General features: G+C 40.7%; 1 pseudogene; it reads left to right on the plus strand.

Annotated features, from left to right (window-relative positions):
* LOC104430967 lies at positions 1-5,752 on the plus strand (annotated as a pseudogene).
* Positions 5,753-10,006: the final 4,254 nt, after the last annotated feature.

Genomic DNA, 10,006 nt, shown 5'->3' on the forward strand with positions numbered 1-10,006 from the left:
TGTCTGGTTCGAGGCGATGCGGGGGACGCCCTTAGAGACTCCGGGGAGGGGGGCCTACCAGCTGATTGACGACGAGATAGTAAGGTTGGATTTATCTTAGTAATCGAGCTGTTAGCTTGCATAGTTTGCATTCAACTGTAGACGTGTTTGATGTGAATGTGCAAGTTGGAATGACTAATGCGATTTGTTCTGATGACGAATTCCCTTCTTTTTTATTTTTTCGGTGAGTCCGTGTTCATAATTGGTATCCAAGCTGATGGAACAACTCGAGCAATTTTTTTTTTTTTTTGGGTCGGTCGACTCAAGCAATTTGTTATGTGCATTTTGTGCCGCGCAAAAGCCGCAGCTGGGCCATTGCATTGAGATGTATAATGTATCCAACTCTACATCTTCTTCTGGAGTTTATCTGAATCATGCAGTCTTGGGCAAATGATTTTGGTTTTCTTAGTTTGGCTTGAAAATGAATATATGTGACAGAGAGTTGGAAGTTTCTCTCCAATATTAATTTGGGCTAAGTTTTTCTTGTAGCGTATTGAATCCCTCTGTGCAATGTGTACAAGTCAGATCTTGGAGATCAATTTGGTTTTTCCAGTGATAAAATGAAGTCTGACATTCATTTCTTTTTTTAACAGGCACTCATCATGGGTCAACCCTGCCGAAAGATGAGATTCTCCTACAGCAAGTGTGAGTGGTTTAGGCAGAGGTTTGGACGACTGAATTCGCTGAGAGTCAAATCTCTTGCTGAAAAATCTTCCAAGCTAAAGCAAGCGAGTTGCAAAGATTATGAACCAGCAGACGAAAATCTACATTTTGATCTGCCTGATCTCTCTTTTTCTAAATTGGATTGACTGGGGAAAATTAAGGAAGCAGCTATCCCTGTACTTGGAAGAAAGATATCGGGTGCTTACCAATCCAAAGCTGCCAAAGATGCCGCAGCAAGGACTGAAACAGAAGAAATGGATCATTCATTGCACCTTATGGAAACCACTAAACAAGGCATATCTGCCACCAGAATAGTTGGGACAGAGCCTTCACTTCACAGTTCTAATGCAGATTTCAGATTTCAGAGGATGGGGTAGGGGGTTTCCGTGGATGCCTTTACTTCAAGGTGTTCTATCTACACCTTGACAAAAGGAAGGTCTTCTCCTGGTGTACTGCAACTCAGATTGCTGCTAACTATGGATGACTGCTAGCGATGGCATTTAAATCTGTAATTGAGGGAAAGACCTGTGTTATAGCTGATCAGAGTGGCTCGGGAAAAGTGCTGGCTTTTGTTGCACCAATAGGCCAACATCTCAGGTAGGAAGAGCTGCAAGGACCTAGCAAATCGTTCTCACAAAGCCCTTGAGTTGTTCTGGTGCCTACTGCTGAGTTAGCTTTACAGGTTGGTAGTTGGTGTCCTTTCTTGTGCCTATTCCTTTACCCTTACATGCTTTGGCAAGCAACTGATCAACTTTTACTAGTTTATGGCCAATTTAAGCTCTCATCCTATGCTGTGATAGGCTATTTGCTTATGAAGTAAATTTGGGGTAAAAAAGCACTCCAACTCATTTTCGGTGGCAGTCAACCTGTTTTTAACAACTTGCTGCTATAATACTCAAATTTTCATTTCTTCTTTCGAAAAAGGAATAAAAAGAAAAAAGAAAAAGAGATTCCTAAGTGTTGCAATCTGAAAGATCGTATTGGGTTCCTGGAAAGGCATATATACAATTGAAGTGGCAAAGTTGCTTAATGATGTGCATAATTAACTCATGAGGCAAAAGTGGTAATCTCCTTGGAGCTGTTGAAAATGGAGGTGTTCTGAATTTGGAGATACTCTATAGTTGGTTTTACGTACAACAATGCTTGCTTTCGCTAGTAGTGGTGACAAACATAACATAATCTTTTGCGCCCACATGAGGATACTTAATATCTGTGGTTAGTTTTATACAGGTTTTGAGTAACTACCGATCCATATTGAAGGTTGGGGCTCCATTCTGGTCTATGGTTGCCACAGGTGGTTTCAGGCAGAAAACTCAGCTGGAAAGTATAGAAGAGGGTGTTGATGTCCTAATAGCGACTCCTGGTCGCTTTATTTTTCTCGTTTAAGAAGGCTTTTTGGAGTCGAAGGATCTTAGATGGTAAGCCTATGCATTGTATAATGTTGCATGAATAAGTTTGGGTGCATGAGCTATTCCAAAATCATCATCTTCTCATCTGTTTTTGAGTAAGGAATGTGATCGTCTTACTGTTTTCTGATGTAGTATTTCCACCATGTATCATCACCATTCTTTGAATCTTTGAGTAAAGGAAAAGATTCGCGAAATTTCTATTCTTACATACATAGTTGAATCTTGATTTTCAGGCTTGAGCTACGGAGAACTTTGCTTTGATTTACAAATTTTTTTGGATATATCGCTATTTGTTAGCCCGAATAGAATTTTTTGAGAAATGACTGGTGACAAATTGAGAAGGCTCCACTCGACGCACTCGTCATATTGTTTGATATAGGATATGAAGTTGAAAAATCTTTTGTTTATGGATTTGCCTGCTAAGAATTTGAATGACATCAAACCCTGGATAATTTTGGCATTCAGCAGATTTCAGTCCATGCTATGCTACAAACAAAGAGCTCTATGTAGCTATAATGTACTCAATAACAGAAGAATGATATCTTTGTACATATTGCAGTTTGTTTTGCAACTGCTGGTATAATCTATGGCTTCATGCTCAGCGTGATTTTGGATGAGGTGGATATTCTCTGCAATGATGAGGAGTTTGAAGCAGCGTTTCAAAGCATAATCAATTCTTCACCTGTAGCCACCCAGTATCTGTTTGGGACAGCCACATTGCCAGTAGATATATATAACAAAATAGTTGAAATTCCTCCCGACTGTGAAGTGATCAGGAGACCTGGCATTCATCGGACAAGCCCTCACCTCAAAAAGGTTGGTCTAAAGCTGTATTATTCCCTTTTCCATTATTTGCCAATGGATACATTACTATTATGTAATTTAGGCACAAAAGGATTCACATCCGTGTCTGTACATTTTTTTGGATGCTTTTGGACAATATATTACTCATACTAAGCTGTTGGTTATGCTCCCTAAAAGTGATGGAGCATGGTTTTACGTTGATGCTTTGGTTTTGGGGGTAGATTGTTTCCACATATTGATGGGGGAAGATGGAAAGTGGATGAAGAGCGGAATAAATTTTTTTCCTTGAATGTCTCTTAGCACATGCGTATTAGTAGTCTATAGTATTCTTTTGGCCAAAAGCAGTCTATACCATCTAAAGGTGCCACCAGCATTCTGTAAGTCATTTAATCTGCTTGGAGGTGAAGAGAAATAAAATCAGGAGAAGTCTCTTTCTTTGATTGTGCTGAGATGATTGAGGATTATGTTAGGGTCCTATTATCGATTGTGCTGAGATGATTGAGGATATCTGTTTCTCTTCTTTCCTCAATTTGCAGAGGAGTTTTTGCAGTTGTCCTTAGTATTGTTTCTATTCATTTTGCCAGTTCATTGATTCTCAGAATATAACTTTGTATAGAGGTATCGTACAATCTAACTTAGGTTGCATATACTGGGGAAGGATTATTTTCGCAACAGTAATCCTAGATAGGCTAGGAGCTTTCTCATGCGGGTTGAACAGTAATCTTCTGTTACATCAATTTGCTTTGTCCTTCCCCTTGATGAACATGTTGCATAAATTTGCTGTGGTAGCTAACCAATGCTTTTCCTCTTATTTTCCTCTTAAGAAGAAAACTAACGGAATACCATTCTAATAGGGGAGAATTTAGGAGTTACATATCATGCCCAGTTTCTCATAGATTGTAGTGGAGAGGAAGACAGTGAAAAGACTCCAGATACTGCATTCCTGAATAAGAAGTCTGCTTTTATTCAGCTTGAAGAAGAAAGCCCAGTAACCAAAACAATTGTTTTCTGTAACAGGGTATGTTGAGCTTTCAGTAAAGGCTGCTTGGAATTGACTCATCATTACATTTCCTTCTCTCTCCTGACCATCTCACCGACTCCTGACCTTGAGTTTGAGAGAAGGTTCTGAAGCCACCCGAATGGAGGACTCATCATTACTTTGTCCTCTTCTCCATATACAGACTGAGACATGTTGAAAAGTTGAAAATGCATTGAAGCGCATTGACAGAAAAGGCGCTGATACACAAGTTCTACCTTTTTATGCTGCTGTTTCGCAAGAGTTGTGGCAGGCAAATATGAAAGAGTTTGCTGCTTCTCCATCTAAAGATGTCTCCTTGTTTTTGGTTTGCACCGACAGGTATGTATAGTTGTGTTGTGCGATATCAGTCAAACTATGCTTCTAGAAATAGATCTGCTCTGCAGCTGAGCTTGATCCCTAAAAGTAAGCCTTAAGTTAAACCGTGCATAACCTGCCTAGACCCAGGCCTTCAGTTCTCAGTTCAAGCTTGCACATATAATAATGGAGTCAGTCTCAACAAGAATTAGATGAAAATAGTAATGGCTGGGATAGGCCTTGTTCTGTCTTGTGGGTTTTGTAAATAATTGGGATAGGCAATGACTGAGTGTTAGCTGACACTCGAGGCACTCACCTGGGCGTTCTAGCAAAGCGAGGCAAAGCCCCTGCTACTCACCTCATCTCAGGCAAGGTTTCTTCATTTAGGTTAAGCACCTGAGATGAGGTGCTCCTCCTCTGAGGCATTGCCTCAGAAAAGATTTGTCTAGGTTAAGATCTTTGCACCAGTGCAATTTGTGCTATGATGCAGACCTCGAATAACTTGTGACTCTAAGTATGGAAGACGTAATAATTTGTTTGTTGATGGATCAATCCCCACTTTTTACTTGGCACCTCTCATTGTTCAGCCTAGTGCCTGAGGCACTGTGGGTTCTGAGTCTCTTAACAGCACCTGGTGATTTTAACGGCACTGTTTGCGACACAGTCAAACGAAAGGTAGAGCAGGGTCACTGGACACACATGAATTTACCTAAGACGTCACTCTCATCTTTTGTTAGGTATTTGCAAGATCCTGATGATTTTTCAACCACATGACAGGTTGTCACAAGGAATCAACTTTACTGGAGTGGACCATGTTATTCTCTTTGACTTCCCATGCGATCCGAGCAAATATGTCTGCCACAGCGAGATGTGGTGGAGGGAAAGGCAAAGCGTTCAACTCTGCAGTTGGGAAGCAAGTTTCCCTGGCGAGAATGATAATGAAGAGAAACTGGAAACGTCATCCCTAGCATGGTATGTGCCCTCCGCTTATGAGTTGATGAGACGTTCGTGCGCTGAGCGGGATTTGAGTTCATGCCTGTAGTGACGGGAGTAGATCCCATCAGTCCATTCTTTTTTTCCTGCATGTTACGGAGGAACAGCGCGAGGCAAGAAGTGACCTCAGTATGGTTTTTCTTACGGTGTTGTAGTTGTAAGAATGGAAAAGACCATCCGACTAGAATGAAGTGTCATTCCATTCTTTGAGGGCCTTCTTGGTGTCATTCATCTCCTGCACCATCTTAGAAGGAAGCCCTTGGGCCGAACTCTCAATTTTTGTAGTCTACATCTTTTAGCCAAGCCGGTCTGTTTGCATGATGTGGCCAGAATAAATTTTATTTTTTGTATCGATCAATCGCGTCTCTTAATAGGGATAATAACATAGATAACTCATGTACTTTGATCTAATGTAAGATGCAGCCCATAAACTTCTAATTTGTGCAGTATCTTGAGAAAGCATTAGTTCCTACTTGAGTTTAGAGAAGTTGCCTCCATAGTTGCATGAGTTTAGAAGTGAGAGCCGACCTGATACGAAGAAGCAAGAACAATGTGCACATATTTAGGGCCTCCTTTCTCGATTTCAGAGTAAAAACCTGCCCGAGTTCGGCATTTCCCGATGGCAAGCTTAGGAGCTGTTCTAACTCGCAACGGGCCTCTCTCATTAGCTAAACCTGGAGGATCGGTCGCCTGGAATTCATCCGATTCTCTCCTTGCATTTTCTCTAGTGCTGAAATTTAATGGTTGAATTTTGCAATGCAATAGCCGAAAATGACCTGGGTAAGTGCGGCTGTTAGTGGATGGATTTCGTCATCGCCTGAACTCGCAATCGCTGCGTCCGGCCACGAGCATTAAAGCGGACGGTCAAGCTGCGTTGGACGATGGCGAGTGACTGCTCTGTTTTGCGGCTCTGCTTTCTCTTGTGTCGTCAGCTTCTTAGTCTTTCCTCTGCATCGCGTGAAGCGAGAAACGATGGATCAGAACCTGAGATGATCAGAGATTAAGAGTCTCGATCGTGCACGATGACGGTGAGGATCTGAGTTTCGATGTGCCGAATTGATCTTCGTCGGTCCCCGACTCGCCGAGTCCGAGGGTCTGTTGATTCCAGTGAAAAGCAAAGATGAACATGAAATCGCTTCTGAATCCTTCTTCGCCTCCGAGTATCGTGCGAAGATCCTACTGGCGAGCTGGAGTCGTCGATGGTGAAGGACAGATATGGAGAGTTGGTGACAGAGCTTTTCGGGAGCCGCTATGGAGAGAGAGAGAGAGAGAGTAAACTCTAGCTCGACCGAATCATTCGCGAGAGCTCTGTCAATGCCGGTGGACAACTCGCCAGATGGATAAAGCCAGAGAGAGCCTGACCTCCGTTGCGCAGCTGGTGACGATGGTGGCGCACTGCGAAAGAGGTGAAGGCCGGAGCGACCGTCACCTTCTTGGAGAAGGCGTATCGAATCCGGAGATATCAAAGCTCCATTGAGGCCGACTTTGAATGATGACCGGATCCGTCGACGAAAATCGCCGACTGCTGCTTTTCGAGGTCGCTTGCGGCGAGTGGCGAGCTAGCTGACCTGCAGTCGCCGAGAAAACGAGATGGCGTCATTGTCCGGTGGAAATAAACACTAACCATCCTGCCGATGTATAAATTTTCTGTTCTGTTTTTTCAATGTGGCCAGCAACGGCCACTAGACGAAGGCCTGTGAGCCCTCGTTGGCTAGGGGGGTGTGGCGAAAATTATGAAAAATATAAAAAAATTCACATTTCTTTTAAATTATAAAAAAATATTTATATTAGCACTACCTATGCCATGTAAGATGGCTAGTATCTCCATTAATAATTTTTGCCTAAAATTGACTGAAATGACTATATTGACAAATTCTTAAAAGGTTTATGATTAAATGTGATCAAATTAAAAGGTTATTGACTGTAATAACATATGTCCAATAGGTTAATGACCTTTTTGGTAATTATTCTTTTGGAAATTGTGCATGACATTTTACAAGTTAATCTTAGTTTAAGGCACGTAATCTAAAATTTACATGAAAGGTTGGTTTTGCATTGAGATTCATTTTCAATAGGTGTTTAATATTTGTTAAATGATTAGATTCGGTAAGTTATTATTCTGCTAACGTCCTTAGTCTCTGTGGTTTTACAGCATAAGAGGCATTTTAACCATTAGACTTGCTTAGTATTTGCACGTTTCAACCATAAAATTTTTCTTCCTTGGAAGAATTTATAAACACGATTTGATATGAGCATCGCCTAAAGGTCTGAAACCTAACTAGAGTCGATCCAGCCCGAAACTCCAGAAGGATCACCCTCGCAGAGTTTGTTCTGATTTGGCAAACAAAAAATGCTTTTGCCCTAAGTGAGGTACTTAAAACATTTGACCACAGCGGTGTCAAATGTTCAGTTTGAGGTGTCTCAAGTCAAGACTGAAGTGGGAGAAGTAAAGACTTGTTTTGATCATGTCCACCAGCGATGAGATTAGGCAACGGTGGCACAAAATAAGCCACTACATCCTCCCCAAGATAAAGCTCCAGAAGATGGAAACGGGAGCTTACTTATCTGCTCCAAGATTAAGAGATGTCGAAATTCTAACACGTATGTGCTCGACTTAAACCCTCTCATTGAGGATGGTTCAACATCAGAAATATGTAGTATGTTTGTATGTCAACTACGATGCTTGCGCCCTCATCAATGAATGTACATTAGACTATGCGCAAATTTGTCACGGTTTCTTCTTCTTTTTTGGGCCGAGTAAGTTCAGCACAATGGATAAAGAGCCATTAAGTCAAAGATTTGGCGTATGTAATACACGTACCTAATCAGGAAGTTCTTTAGAAGTTGCCATGTGATTTTAATGGTTAGCGTGAAGCTTCTCCTAACAAGAAAATTCGGGCATAAATTCCACGGAAAAGGCCACAAAAAGGTTATCCTTAATTACACTTATATTTAATGATTTTCCATAGAAAAAAATTATTTGCTAACATGGATTTTTTTTTTCTCTTGATAGCGAGAAAGCTCCTTACCTTGATAAATTCTAAATTCATAGAACCCTACTATTTTTAAGAGTTAGGCAAGAATTGGATTAAAGCTTGGTTGAAATATCTAATTGATAATAAAGTATTTTGTATCTTGCCTAATGAAAGATTCGAATTACACATGCATACAATTCTTCTTTGTGTGTCAATTATTTAACCATTAGTGCTTCTAGAAAGGAAGAAGGCAATTTTTCCATGGATCTTTTCTAACCGTCGAGTCGACGAAGACTAGTAGGAAACTTCAACGTAAATTCAGACACGAAGCAATTGCTCCCTTTGTTGACTTTTCCAAGACCTGGGAACACAAACAATTACATGCCCTGTTTCAAATACCTAGAAAACATGTACTTGACCTTTGAGGAATGTGCGCTTCACCTGAATAAGAGCAAAACGCACGCACTCTACCTTTTTCAACTAATTGTGAAAAGGGTGCACTTTGTCCTAAAGAGAATGCACCATCTCTAGAATAGAAATGCATTTCAACAAGAACTTGTAATTTCTCTATAAACAAAAATCTTTTGACACCGTGTTTTTATAGGGCATAATTAATTAAACTTATTGGATTGTTTTATTCATTTGTCCATGTTTAATGAAAATTTAGGTGGTGGATGGATCGTAGTTAGTTCCTTCCATTGTTCTCCTAATTAAACATAAGCATATCTTATTTGAATTTGTAGCATGGAAATTTCAAATTTTATTTGATCTTGAAACCCATGAACTATTTGCGAATATTTTTTTCTTTTTGTATTTAGCGTTCAAGTGGTGTCTAAACCAAACTTTCACATAGTTCATTTAGTCCACCTCCCCATCTTAAGAGTGTGCTCCCCACATCGATCATTTGTCATGATGCAATGCCATAGCAAAATCTATAAATGAGCCATTCGGTTATTTGTGTACCCGCTAATGTAATATTTATGCACAATATAATAATAGGGTATGCGTAAGTATATACCAAATTCCACCTATTTGAATGAGCGGTGGGCATATTGAAGTTAGGTAGTTTTTCTCTTCCCAAGACAAAACAATAAGCATATTTTTTTTTTACCCATGGACCAAATGAGACAAGGAGCCTTTGCTATGAATATAATCATAGTTGCTTGGCAAAAAGGGGAAAAAAACAAATTGAAGCTTGAAGGTCTGCAATTTAGTTCGATCTATAGCCACCTGGTTTTTTTCCATCTAGTCTAATCCGATTGAGAGAGCACGTCTAGGTGACAACAACACAATTGAAGAGAAAGTAATCGTTTTTTTCTTTCTGATCATCAATTAAAAACGGTTTTGTTGTCAAGTGTTTTTGGACACTTGCTGAACAATCAACTACAAAAATTTTACAGTTGTCAGTGCATCGTAGGGGTGAGTGGTTCCCGGTTCCTGCCCGGTTCCATCCGGAACTTGGAACCTACCCTCGGGTACAAAGTTCCTCGATTTTTGGAACCCGAAACCTACCCGTCGGGACCTCGGGAACCCGGAACCTACCCCGTCACACCGTTCCGGATCGGTTCCAGTTTCCAACGGTGTTCTTTTTTTTTTTTTTTTCATTTTCGTAATGGGCGCAAATATTCGGAAGCCGAACGTTGGCCCTTCATTTTTCCTGCCAATACACAGCAATGTGAATATTTTACATCCAAATAGACAACTAAATTCAAAATTTTCAGTTCCAATTCATCTCCGAGCGGTGTCTTGCCCCCGTTTGACAGCTTCAAGCTTTTCGGCCTCGGCCATCT

The sequence above is a fragment of the Eucalyptus grandis genome, chromosome 2 (assembly GCF_016545825.1).
Source record: "Eucalyptus grandis isolate ANBG69807.140 chromosome 2, ASM1654582v1, whole genome shotgun sequence".
In the NCBI taxonomy this organism is placed as follows: Eukaryota; Viridiplantae; Streptophyta; class Magnoliopsida; order Myrtales; family Myrtaceae; genus Eucalyptus; species Eucalyptus grandis.